We start from the raw sequence: 15,293 nt of genomic DNA, 5'->3' as shown, positions 1-15,293 counted from the left end.
TGCTGCTTAATGTTATTCCATTTGGAATGTCAAGTACCAAAGAAAATCGCTTCAAAAATCACAGAAATTCCAGAAAACTAAAAAAAAAGAAACATACAGATCTGTGATGTTCTATGCACTCATCCGTGCAAGCCGTTCGGGTTCGAGTCCCTGTGGTACAGTTTGTGATACCATTATCGGTGTTCTACGTTGTCTGGGTCCCTTGGCTTGACCCCGTGGGTATTCTAGCGTAGAATAGCACGGTATTAATGCTTGACGCACGAGTTGACGAGTGTGAGGGTCGGGGCTTTACAAGGAGTGGGGCGAAGGGATGATACAGTCACATAAGGCGCCGCAATTAGCTGTAATTGCGTCCCTTGGTTATACCAAAATCCGATGACTGATATTGGTCTGATTATGTTTCTAGGTTTGTCAACACCATACCCGTGCTCATGGGTTTCTCTGAAATGGTGAACGCCTAACACCTGTATAACTAAAACAATCGGCGTAAATTGGTCGTACGATAATAGTATTTACGTGAAAGGTGTAATGTTTTATTAAATGTCGTTTCAGGTATAAAAGGGACCAATTAGCCATAAGTCAACATATATTTACATTACACTGAACCACCTTTATGGCTTTGCCACCCTTCCACGTTTTTTATGAACATACTGAGGTTATATGAACATAATGAGGTTATATGAACATACTGAGGTTATATGAAAATAATGAGGTTATATGAACATACTGAGGTTATATGAACATAATGAGGTGATATGAACATAATGAGGTTATATGAACATAATGAGGTTTTCTGTATATATTGAAAGGTTTGTATGGGCATATTGTGAGGTTATATGCACATATTAAGCCTATATATATATTGAGATTATATGCATGGTTTGAGAGGTTGTATGTACACACTGAGAGGTTATCTGAACATACTGATGCTAGAAGAACATACTGATAATTTTATATGAATATACTGGCGAGGTTTTAGGAACAAATTGATATTGAGGAACATATTGAGCTTATATATGCACAAATTGAGAGGTTATGTGTGCATATTGAGGTTATATGAACATATTGAGGTTATATGAACATATTGATGAGGTTATATGAACATTCTGATGAGGTTACATGAACATATTGATGAGGTTATATGAACATATTGATGAGGTTATATGTATATTCTGATGAGGTTATATGAACATATTGATGCTACATGAACATACTGATTAGGTTATATGAACATATTGATGAGGTTATATGAACAAATGGATAAAGTTATGTGAACATATAAAGGTTATATGGACATATTGAGGTCATGTAAGCCTACTGGGGTTCTATGTACATTCTGTATGAGGTTATATGAACATATTGATGAGGTTATATGAACATATTGATGAGGTTATATGAACATTCTGATGAGGTTACATGAACATATTGATGAGGTTATATGAACATATTGATGAGGTTATATGTATATTCTGATGAGGTTATATGAACATATTGATGCTACATGAACATACTGATTAGGTTATATGAACATATTGATGAGGTTATATGAACAAATGGATAAAGTTATGTGAACATATAAAGGTTATATGGACATATTGAGGTCATGTAAGCCTACTGGGGTTCTATGTACATTCTGTATGAGGTTATATGAACATATTGATGAGGTTATATGAACATATTGATGAGGTTATATGAACATATTGATGAGGTTATATGAACATATTGATGAGGTTATATGTATATTCTGATGAGGTTATATGAACATATTGATGAGGTTATATGAACATATTGATGAGGTTATATGTATATTCTGATGAGGTTATATGAACATATTGATGCTACATGAACATACTGATAAGGTTATATGAACATATAGACGAGGTTATATGAATACTATCATATTAACAAGATTATATGAACATATGAAGTTATATGAAAATAGTGAGATTATATGAACATCAGAACATTAAATATCACTTGTATTTGTACAATTTCATAAATATGACCATGTTTCAGTCGAAGAATTTGAGTGACTGGACGTATTACAAACTGGTCCAAGAAATGCAAAAAAAGATTGTAATAACCGTGTATGTGTATATAAGCACTAATGGTATGCTGGTACGAATAACCCCTTCTCTGCAAGGAAATGCTTGTGGTGGTATGATTACTCTGTGATATATACGACACTTGCTAATTGCTGTATGTGTACATATATTTTGGGGAAAAAAAGAAGAAAAAAAAGAAAAATGAAATGTAAAACAATCCGAACATTCGGGAAGCTAATGAAAACGAAGAGATATACACAATGACTTGAGGGTATGAACGTCCATTGTGTTTAACTTGGTGTTCACGAACTCCCATCATTGCCGTCAGCTGTGGACACTGTGTTTGAAGCTGTACCGCCGAAAGCTGTAAATTTCATCCTCTGATAGTTTAATGAGCTTAATGTGTATCGGATAATTAGCCCGACTGCTAGGCATTGTTTAAAAGAACAGTTAAAGGCTGAAACAATGTTTAGATGCATTAAAGCTGCTTAGAGATTATCTAAACATTTATCTATAGCGCTAATCCCATATTACCTTGTCACACATTATTGTGACGTATTGTCATAGATAGCTTTGTTAATGAAATTACTGGTAATCTATTTTGATTAATGGTTTATTTTTTTCGTAATTGTTCAGATGAGTCTGCCAGGGGCGGTGTTAGAATTAAACTTTTTGGGGAGTAGTTACATGTGGATGAAGAACTTGAGTTTTTGTAGAAATCATAAATTTAAAAAAGATATAGCTGATATTGTATTGTGTTGATTTTGCTATTAATTAAAAAATCGAATGACTTTTAGCAGCCTCGAACAGTTGTGGCCTTTTCTACTACCATACAATCGTATAGCTATTATGATTATTATTCATAGCCACTATCAACCCTGTGGTCATCAACATCACCAACGACATGATCTACAGCTCTTTCAACACCAACAAAACTGCAATTTCGTATGCATTTTGTCATGATGTTGTGGTCATCGCTTTTGTCTTATATGGTCACAACAATTATCAACCAACCACTACCACCACCGGCATAGACCAGTGTCGAATTACAGTGGATTAAGTGTTCGCTCGTCACGCTTTTGAGTGAGTGAGTTGGGTTGGGTTTAACGCCGCTCTTAACATTATTCCAGTTATATCACGGCGTGTCAGCTTAATGTGGGAGGAAAGCCCGCAGTGATGCGGGTCTCAGACGTTTTCCACTTCGGTGAAACCCACGAGCACGGGTATGGCGCTGACAAATCTAGAAACATAATCGGGGCGAACCGGGATTCAAACCCACAATCATAGGTTTCTGGCGTGCCCAAGGGACGCAACTCTGCTCAGTGAATCGTGGCGCCTTAGACGACTGGGCCATCCGTGCCCCCTCACGCTTTTGATTAAAAATTAGGGTAACTTGTGTAATGCCTTTCTTCTTGTTAGAGCAGGGATATAGATATAAGCTTTTGGTTTGTTTGTTTGTTTGTTGTTTAACGCCGCACTCAGCAATATTCCAGCTATATTCCGGTCTGTAAATAATCGAGTCTGGACCAGACAATCCAGTAATTGACATCATGAGCATCGATCCACGCAATTGGGATACGATGACATGCATCAACCAAGTCAGCGAGCCTGACCACCCGATCCGGTTAGTCGCCTCTTACGACAAGCATAGTCACCTTTTACGGTAAGCATGGGGTGCAGAAGACTCCGGATCTTCACGGGTCTAGATATAAGCAGTGAGTGAGCGTTTGGGCAATATGACAGCAACATAACGGCTGGTAACATCAGAAATTGGCTTCACGTAGTACCCGTGTGAGGAATGGAACCCGGGCCTTCGGCGTGACGAGTGAACGCTATAACCACTAGGCTACCCCACCGCCCCATATAACCAATGTAAATGCTCCCCCTAATTTATCTTTCATTTAACAGCTTAACATATTCCTAAGGCCAAATAAAAACATATATCTTGTTCCGTGTTGTTTTCAAATATTGGTAAGCAATGGAGGTTCTATTTTATATTCATATTTCTTTCAGAAAATACAACTAGTTTTTTAAAAACTCAATTCTATAGCACCACTTGACCGCGTTTGTTTGTGTCCCCCGAGGCACAAAGCTCACGTATGTAGAGACAGGCCATGGTGAACACGACAATGTTCTCCTCCGAATCTGACACATTATATCCATGATGTGTGCAAAAAGTAGGAATCCGCTGCACGATGAAATATGAGTCGAAAAAAAGATAATATTTTGTTAATATTGGTGGTGGCAATTGTAGGGGCGGGTAGGTCATGAGAATTAAGAAATAAACGTCAACAAACCTAAACAAAAACAGTGAGCTAGCTATTGCGCCCTTAAACAAACTACACAAATCCCACACACCTCCGTCAGACAAGCTATCAGCTGATCCACTACGCTTAAATTTGTAGCTCTCAAGAAAAGGTATTTTATACACATAACGCATGCTGCATTTTAAAAAAATTGTTTGAATTGTTCCTTTTTTATTTTGTCTCTCTTATAATTCACATAATGAAAGATATGTACGTTGAATATACGTACATATGTAACAAATGAAATGTATACGTTGTACAGGAGTGAGAAAAAACAACAACAATTGTCTGTAGCTATATTTTTAAAACACAGCGGCCCCTAATCTAACCCCAATCTCGTCATGGCCGTTTTCTTCATCTCTGCTACAAGGGAGACAATTTTCCTGTACCTATCAACCTGCGACCACAGTGCATCAGGTAACCTATGCCCCGTGTCATCTTTCCTCCCATGGACATCTGTGGTGCAGGGATAAGCAGTAAAACCATACACACTCACTCACTCACTCACTATCAACCTGTGATCACGGTGCATCAGTTAACCTATGCCCCGTGTCATCTTTCCTCCCATGGACATCTGCGGTGCAGGGATAGGCAGTAAAACCATACTCACTCACTCACTCACTATCAACCTGCGATCACAGTGCTTCAGGTAACCTATGCCCCGTGTCATCTTTCCTCCCATGGACATCTGCGGTGCAAGGGTAAGCAGTAAAACCATGAACATTGTTACAATATGTCATACTTTCCCGCCTTGTCATTACGGGGGGATTATGTTTTGTTTCATATAATCCCTCGGCAACAGGTTGAAATGAAAAAAACTCTTCATTTCCCGTCAACCAGAAAACATCAACAAATAAACCTTGGTGGGTAATTGCAACGCTAATCTGCTCCCTCCACCAAAAGGCACACCTAAAGTCAATCATGGCTTTTAAATTACTTTAGATGCCCATGAAAATGTTGCATTTACGGGCTGTTCTCTGAAATTTGAATAATACAGCCTTTCTTTCATCCAATGAATAAAAGTACGGTGTTTACCAGGCTGTTTAACGCTTGTATTGGTGTAAACAATATGGCGTCTCATTATCAGTTGACCTACAGCGGTGTCGAGTCATTTTATTACCCGTGCTTGTTGATCCGGCTAAACCAACATGAACAATAAGGGACGTTCGCGGCCCACTGTCTTCGGATAGGGGATAATAGCTTGACTCCGGGCGATTAGAGACAGTGGTGTCATCCTTAGTTTGTTACAAGTCATGTGGAATATATCACCAGTATCATTGAAAGATTGTTGAGATGCGCTTTCGCTAAAAGAAAGGTGTCATCGATTCACTTTAGACATGATTTGTTTTTTTTGTATTTCTTAAAACTGGGAGTGTAAACTCGTCTTATGGGTCAGATAAAGAAACGTTAATATTATTCACACAAAACGGAATTAACTTGTATCGTAAGCATTTACATATATTTCTGAATTTAATTGTACGCACGACAGCGATGAATTGTATTGCGATTTCAATATTATCATTTGTGTGTGGAATTGAAGGAATTTTGAAGTTAATTGCTTCAATTACTAATTATGAAGCATCTATTGAGAGCGTGAAAATCAGACTGACATGTACCTCAATCCGGAGCATTTACCATACAGAGCATCTGCACTGGAAAGCTAAACCAATTTGTTGACAACTTGTTACGATACAGTCTTTCACGTACAAATGTACGTACATGTTCCTGTTATTATTTTCCTGATGTGTATCTCTATAATCATTAATGAACAAAATATTAAACTTAACTAACAATAGCATTGTTACTGGTATCTCAAACACAGTCAAGGCGTCCACGTTTGCTATCTCAAAAATCTTTTGTTGCCAAGGCGTTCTACTTTAATGTCTTAGTTGTTGCAGTATCTTGTCCCTAGCAGCGTCCTAATCTACTCCTCGACTGTGGTTAATGCGTCCTAATCTACTCCTCAACTGTAGTTAATGCGTCTGAATCTACTCCCCATCTGCAGTTAATACATCTGAATCTATTTCTCAACTGTAGCTAATACATCTGAATCCATTCCTCAGCTGTAGCTAATACATCTGAATTTATTCCTCAGCTGTAGCTAATAAATCTGAATCTATTCCTCAACTGTAGCTAATACATCTGAATCTATTCCCCAACTGTAGCTAATACATCTGAATCTATTCCTCAACTGTAGCTAATACATCTGAATCTATTCCTCTGCTGTAGCTAATACATCTGAATCTATTCCTCAACTGTAGCTAATACATCTGAATCTATTCCTCAACTGTAGCTAATACATCTGAATCTACTCCTCAACTGTAGCTAATATATCTGAATCTATTCATCAACTGTAGCTAATACATCTGAATCTATTACTCAACTGTAGCTAATACATCTGAATCTATTCATCAACTGTGGCTAATACATCTGAATATATTCCTCAATTGTAGCTAATACATCTGAATCTATTCCCGAACTGTAGCTAATACATCTGAATCTATTCATCAATTGTAGTTAAATCATCTGAATCTACTGTCTCAACACTAGCCATGATCTCTACTCTACACGTCAACTGTAGCTAAGGCACCCTAATCCACTTCCTCAACTGCAGCCAAAGCGATCTCATCTCAAATCATCGCATCTTCATCTTTTATCTCAGCTGGAGCCAAGGCACGTCTCATGAACATACCCCGGACGTCATCTTCCGTTTAATCCAGACAACATCCTCTCTTAATGAAAGAAAATAAACATACACATGTTTACATTATTAAAAGAATTTCGTAACAAGCGTGTCAGAACATAAACATGCTGATCCAATACAGTGACATTTGCTGCAAGCGCTATCACTACAAGGAGTAGGTAAACCATAAACTGTCATTCCACAAGTCTCAAGAGGCAACATGCCAAAACACTCAAGAGTACACAGACTACGTCAGTTTCTTTTGTTTAAGTGATGCAATTACGCACAAACTGTTGACGTTTCACACTGGTGACCTTCGGCCCCAGCAGTGCTATACCCGAGATGATTTTTAAAGATGGCCGCTGGCGGTTTTCGCTTAAGACAATAGGGAGACGTTTTTAGGGCGAGTGGTTCTTTGGGGAGAGCTGTGGAGGACACAATACGACGGTGTTGGGACTCATTCAATGCCGATTCTTTACTGCATGTAATTGGAAACAATCACGAGTGTCAGTTCGATTACAGTGTATATACGAAATAAACATTAGTACATTTCACCGGAGGGTTGTGATTTATTTGTAATGGTACGCCTTTAGTGATAAAGACAACTTGGCAGGATTATTGTCTATTAACACTTTATTCAGTATTAATAGCAGCAGATAAACATTTCACTAGCTAATCTAACATGACACTCTTAATAGCTTGAAGCAATCGTTGGTGATTATTAAAATGAAAAAAAAAATCGATAGGAACATATCATCATTTAATATTCATATTTTCTTTCAACTCACCCCCTTCTACAACCAGACCCCCTACCCCCAAACCTCAACAATGCTTCGTCTCCTGTTTGATTATGCCAAGAAAACAAAACTATGTGTAAATATTTAAACCTTAACTGAGATATATATACTTCATTCATAATTCGAATGTTTATTTAGGGCAAGTTAATCTTTCGACTTATGAGCCAAGATATTATTGTTTTACGCACATATCAAGCACTGCTGTAAGATCCAAAGAGGGAAACGAATACATGTACATATGTATGTTCATTTACACTGTTTGTCCGAAAAAAGATAATTTTCTGCTTACGTTCGATAAGTTCTGAAACAAGTTCCTTTCTAAAATCCCCCATCAGTCAATCAGAGTAAAACTAATTTCACCGAATCATGCTATTAACCCTGAAATAAACACGAGACACCCTGATTGCATACACAGGATACCTTGACTTAAATCATCTATCCAAACAATTAAAATGACACTTTTTAATCCAATTCAGTAGTAATCAATCTCTATATAATCCCTTTCAAAACAAACAACAACGATTGCGCCAAAATACAACAGCACTGGATTTTTTTGTCTTGTCAAATAGGTTTGTTTAACAGAATGACGCCTGGTCGTCGATAGGCGGATTAATTGATCTTTGTTGATTGTTTATTTGTAATTAGAAATAGGTAAATATCATTAGTTGTACATGACATTTGTTTGTTTATTTTTCAGCTTGGACATTTTATGTATGAGGAGGAAGACAAGGAAGAGGAGAAATGTGTAGCTCAGTCATTAAGTCGAATAGAATTATGGACAAAATAAAATAAATAATTAATGTCCTAACTGTAATTCTGCACGCTTGTTTGTATATTTATATTGTACATAGATCACCATATACTATAATTACAGCTATTTACGTTAGAAATTATTAATTGTTAAACAATATTGGCCAGTTAATAAGTGTCCCTACATTGAAGATCGGGTATTTCGATAATTTCAAACCGAGCGCAATCCTTAACGTTGATATTCTGTTTTGATCGCAGTTTCTTGTATTGACCAACGTGGCATTACTTTGTTTCTTTTGGTATTTTGTTTGTTGTTTATCGACGCATTCAGCAATATTCCAACCACGTGATGTCGGCCTGTAAATAATCTGCCTGGACAAGCCAGTGATTGATATTACGAGCAAAGATCCACAACGTTGGAATACCAAGTCACCGAACCCGACCACACTTAAAATGGACGCAAATATACTTCATATTCTTCGGTATGAAACTACAATATTTTGTAATACCCACAATGGTATGTTTCATGTTATGTTTCGTTGATGACAGTTTAATTTAAAAAATTAAATTTTCAAACACGCAAAAATACATTGTATATATACTGACGGAAATAAATAAGGGAACACTCAGATTTAAACACAGTAAAATTATATGCTGGAATGGGTTCTCAGCCTTGTCTAACAAATACACGTTGGAAACAATCACACAAACACATCTCAACATTTGATTCTGACATGTGTGGAATTTGTTTGCGCGCTATTTCAAATGTACTGACAGTAAAGCCTATTTTTCATCGCACCCTTATTCGTTTCCATCAGTATAATTTGGCTGTTAACATGATTTAACACGCCCGCCTAAAACAAGACATAAACAAACAATATGTATCGATAACTTCCCATTCACATGCCAGTGACCGTTAAACATACTTCACATGACAACACGTCATAAGTCGCATCCATCTATTAAAACATTGACTTTGAGAGTATACGATTACACAAACAAAAAGGTCAACATGCAGCCAAGAGCAACATGTGAGTGAGTTAAATAAACAGTATTAACAAGACGTAACTAAGAAATGCTAACACACTTGGCGGCTATTCCATCAGCCAGCTTCAATATTTACACAGTGTAGTAAAACAAAACAAATGATCACCCTCCCCCCATATTTGTAAACAGCTGTGATCTGTTTTGTATGTTTGTAAACATTGCACTGGCGTATTTGTTTGTGTTTGCATTTCATCGCGTGTCAATTTCACGCCACCAATTGGCTCGTCTGGAGGTTGGACATAGTGATGTCACTCAGATCCGTGAGTACGTGAGTTTAGATGAGATTAGGGACGAGACACATGTACAATTTCACTGTTTCCATACAAGGAACATCTGTTTATTGAAAATGTTAATAAAATTATTCATTTTGTCAGAAAAGAAAAATGTTAAAAAATCGAACCTATGTTGAATAGTAGAACGAAATCAAAGAGAGCATTTTTTATATACCTCTACACAACTGTTTGTAATGTGACTTTTATAAGTATTTTTAACTATCTCTAAAAAATCAATTTAAAATGGTTTTGTACTTTTAACATGCATATACGCAATTATCTAAAGTGCATGATCAAATATCACAGCGTCTTAAAACATGTTAGTTTAGGCTCAAAGCCTTGTTGTTGACATGACACGTATCGTTCAAAACAATCACGAAGGCATCAATAATTCATCGACTAAACACTATCTAATACTATCGATCGCCTTCATTTATCATAACGAAAATGATGTCAGCTTGTGCTGCATAACGAGAGAGAGAACTCGAACGCCAACAGTGCGTTGGCGTAGAAACGTAAAACAGGTAAAAACACAACACATAAATTAAATATAACATAAAGTAACATCGTTTTGTTATAACCCGCAACATCATTAATGCAGAACAACATTAGGTAATCATATCCGTCAGTCCGCCGCGAACAACGTGTCGTCATGTTTATTTCATTTGTCACATTTTGCTGCTCATTTTATACACTCTTCCAGGGGATTGATGAAATGAATATATCAATATCATATTTCTCAACTATGAAATAATTATAAGCCACACTGGTATATGACAGAAATGAAACCGGCCGTTTCACGACCAAAACGCATTCATGACTTGATTAATACCTAATTTTTTCTCTCAGTTGTTAGATAACTTTCAAATCGACGCTACTCTAATAATCCTTAACAACACGCGTGTTATCATGCTGTTGCTACAAAATGGGTTAGGGTTTAGTAAAAATTGATACGAAAATCAATATGCATGCATCCTATGCATTACAAAGACCTGTCAATCAGCGCGATAAGTAAGCTGTAGGCTTTACAATTTGAAATTGACAACGATCTCAGGATAATACAACTACATCATGTTCCTTTTCATCATCCCATGAAATACAATACATCTTTCACATGCAACTTTGATTTCAGGGAATGGCTGAAAAATTGGAATGAGACCGCAGAATAAAAACGGCACAACCCATTCCATAATCAGAAGCTGAAAACAGTCCCTTGTACGATTCCGACTATATCTTAAGCATGTGTTTATGAGTGAGTGAGTGGGTGTGGTTTAACGCCGCTTTTAGCAATATTCCAGCAATATCACGGCGGGAGACACCAGAGATGGGCTTCACACATTGTACCCATGTCGGGAATAGAACCCGGGTCTTCGGCGTGACGAGCGAACGCTTTAACCACTAGGCTACCCGACCGCCCCTGTGTTAATGAATCACTATCACGTAATGATGATACCAAGTGTTAGCGGAAAGGTGAGCGTATCCTGCCCCACCAGTGGCTCCTGTCACAAACACATGCAAAGGCAGATCAAGCGCTCTTCTGACCAAACATATGGTACACGTCAATGTAGGGAATTGCATCGGACATCATTTTGTCACTGATACGTCAAATTTGGAAATGTCCTCCACATGTCTACCATACATATTTTTGAAAACTTTACAAAGGCCTTGAATGTTGTAAACTTGATCAAACAACTTTTGAGCAAGGGTCACATGATGCTCTATAAAATCTTGGTAGATACTGTACCTCAAAAGTTACATGTAGATTTTAAGGGCCGGAGCAGCAGGAATATTGCTCGACATAAAGGGAAAGTTGACTATTGGAACGTTGAAGTTATCTCTCTTGTCATTCCGTCTTGTGGGTAATTGTTTGTCACTCTGAATCTTTAAGCATAGGTCTAAATATGAAACAGATGAGGCGGCTTCACTGGTCTGTAATTTCTAGTTCAGATGGGTAAATCTGTGGAAGGGAATTGTCTATTTGACCATTATTGAACCATATCAGAACATCGATACCCTTGAAGAATAAGTTAAACTTCTTGGCTTTATTTTCGTGTTTTGAGTTTTCCACATCATTTGCACCAGGGACCAATTATGCTTCAGAGTGTTGAAAATAAAGAAACTGACTGACTGACACCAAAATCACATTGTTGCAAGATGATTGTATTAAAAAAATATTCAGGCTCATAGTTTTACTCTCAATAGCTGCAAAATATCTAGTCTTCATAGAAAATAAAATAGTCGGTCCTTAAGCTAGGTACGGAGCACAATCGGTGCCCATGGGGATGCCTACTTCTTGCTTTACTGTCTTATCCCCAAATTTCACATACAGTAAAGTACTGTTATAACGAACTCAAAGGGGCTGCTAATTTTAGTTCCTTATAACCGTAGTTCGTTATAAGCATATATACAGTATAACTACAGCAAATAGTCGGGACCAAAAAAGTAATTTCGTTATATTCGTTAGTTCGTTATAAGCGTGTTCGTTATAACCGTAGTTTGCTGTAGATGTTATCGGTGAGGAAGTCCAGCATTTCACATATTGTTTTTCTCAGTTAACTTACTTAAACAGATATTTGCTTTCATGTTTGAGAACCTTTGAAGATAGATATGTAGCTGTATTGGATGACAGGTATACTCCAATTCTGTTTCCCTTTTCAGTTCGTACATTCTACCAATGACAACATCAGGCACCGACTTAACCCACCCCGAAAGACATTCGACAGGTTTTGACCCATTTTGTGGCATACGCTTCGACAGCATCCATAATTATTTTAAAGTTGTGATCCCAAGTGATAGCAGGCTGTTCGCGATATATTGGGCCTTATTTTAATAATCTGTGGAAGGTTGTGATTATCAACTACAGAGAAGTCACCTGTGATTATGTGCAACATGTTGGTAGCAGTGAGATTAGTCCTGGCAGCCACACGTAGCTGTTGAGTTTATACCCTGATCTGAAAAGTCCACTCTTTTGTATTGGAAAATGAAACTGTTGGTGGTTTCTAAAATTTTAATATTTTGCACATTAAGGGAAACTGATTTTTGTCTAAGAATGTATTTTTGGGCTCCAGTGCCCTTGTTCTCAAATTTCAGACTCTGGAACTTGATCTGAGTAGTGGAGTCTGTTTCTGGTTTGGCCAAACGTTTAAAAGTAATATGAACAACTATACTCTCTGGTTGATAATGTGGACTCTTACTGTTTGTAGACACACCCATCATTAAAGTTATGATAAAAGCGACAAAATTCTTTCCATAATTTGTGAAAAGTATATGCTAAAAGCAGAGACTATTGCACGATTCCGGCTACATGTATGTCATGAGCATATTTAATGATTCACTAAGAAGCGTTAAACCACGTCAGCATAGTATGTCAGTTTAATGAGAACGTCCAAAGTGGCACAGTTCGTAGATATTTACCACTTTGATGACATCCACGTGCACAGGTTGGGTTCAGACAAACTAATATCCATTGTCCAGTGTTAACGGGGTTTAAGAACTCAGGTGGTTAATGTGAGGCTGTACACTTAGTACCATGTGTTTCTCATTTTGATATTTGAGTCGAGACCATGTGCTTAAACTTTGGATGAACCAAATCTGATTCAAACCTTATCCCCCAAAACATCTAAAACGGGTTAAATTTCACAATTTTAAAATAGGATCAACCGAACCAGCTGTTTCAGGGACGAATGCACCCGATTCGGCGATTGTTATTTGAGATTTCCGTTTCTAATAAATCGAACGTGAAAACCAACCGTCTCCACAAAAATGTCAAGGCATAATCGCACGTCATTTTCAACATAGAATGATTATTTCATGATATGTAAAACAAGTCCAAGCATCCGAATGCTTAATTAAGTGATTATATCGTGGGTCATTCATCATATATGCTCGGCTTATTTACGACAATCCAAATTAAATTACGTATTATCCATGTTACTGGCAGGGGAATTAATTTGTGCAGCCCTTAACGAGTATTTGTAAGTATTTTCGTTAGTCTCACTACAGCTGTTGCGAGTTAGTTGAAATGAATATACCGTCGCTCGGTCGTTGTCAAGATGGTAGCTTTCAGAAACAGACTCGCGCAGCTTGTTTCGGGGGTAGAAACAGCGGGATCCGCTAAATGCTGGGTTTCGGGTTCTCCGTCACGTGTATCCAGGGTCGGGATAGGGGAGAGGGGGTTCGTGTGACCGGCTGGGTGGTGCTGGATGAATATGAGGGTGGAACTACGGTGAATGTGTGTGTCGGAGTGTGGGGTCTTGGTAGGTAGGTTTAGACGGGTTGTGGGGTGTGTCAAGCGGCTGAACGCTTTTCAATGACGAGTAGGGTGGTATGTGTGTGTCAAGTGGCCGAATGCTATGCGATGAATAGGTTAGGTCGGTGTGTGAGGGTAGCTTGGGTGGCTGTGTGTAGCGTGGTGTGTGTCAAGTGGCCGAATGCTATGCGATGAATAGGTTAGAGCGGTGTGTGAGAGTAGCTTGGGTGGCCGTGTGTAGCGTGGTGTGTGTGTCAAGTGGCCGAATGCTATGCGATGAATAGGTTAGGTCGGTGTGTGAGGGTAGCTTGGGTGGCTGTGTGTAGCGTGGTGTGTGTGTCAAGTGGCCGAATGCTATGCGATGAATAGGTTAGGGCGATGTGTGAGGGTAGCTGTGGGTGGTTGTGTGCTGGGTGGGGTTAAGTAAAACGACTGGATGTTTCATGAGGCTGTGGGTAGGGGAAACGGGGAAGTGTAAGGGATACATTGGATGGTAAAGACGCAGTTGTAAAGTTTGTTTGTTGTTTAATGCCGCACTCAGCAATATTCCAGCTATATGACGGCGGTCTGTAAGTAATAGAATCTGGACCAGACAGTCCAGTGATTGACAACATGAGCATCGATCAACGCAATTTGGATCGATGACATGCATCAACCAAGTCAGCGAGCCTGACCACCCGATCCCGTTAGTCGCCCCTTACGACAAGCAAAGTCGCCTTTTACGGCAAGCATGGGTTGCTGAAGACCTATTCTACCCCGGATCTTCACGGACCAGTTCTCAAGGTTACGGTGTTTAGTATGGAGAGTATAAGCATGCTTGAACAACATAATCAAAACCTTAATTTAGGCCCCAGTGACAGTGGGTTTCTTTTAAATAAATTCCATTAAAACATAACGACCTATTAACTGTAAACAGATATCGCCTGACTAACGTCGGGCGGTGTGGTTTCCTTGTGGTTAAAGCGTACGGGTTCGATTCCCATCATGGGTACAATATGTGAATCCCGTTAATTGTGTCCTCCGCCGTGATATTGCTGGAATATTGCTGAAAGCAACGCCACACCATACTCACTCCCGAATAACGTAACCGGATACCTAGACCCATGCGTATTGAGCCTCAAATCTGCAATATACAGCCAAAGCT

This window comes from Haliotis cracherodii, unplaced genomic scaffold (assembly GCF_022045235.1).
Source record: "Haliotis cracherodii isolate W230 unplaced genomic scaffold, xgHalCrac1.p SCAF_10, whole genome shotgun sequence".
In the NCBI taxonomy this organism is placed as follows: Eukaryota; Metazoa; Mollusca; class Gastropoda; order Lepetellida; family Haliotidae; genus Haliotis; species Haliotis cracherodii.
Note: the sequence above shows the minus strand (reverse complement) of the source record.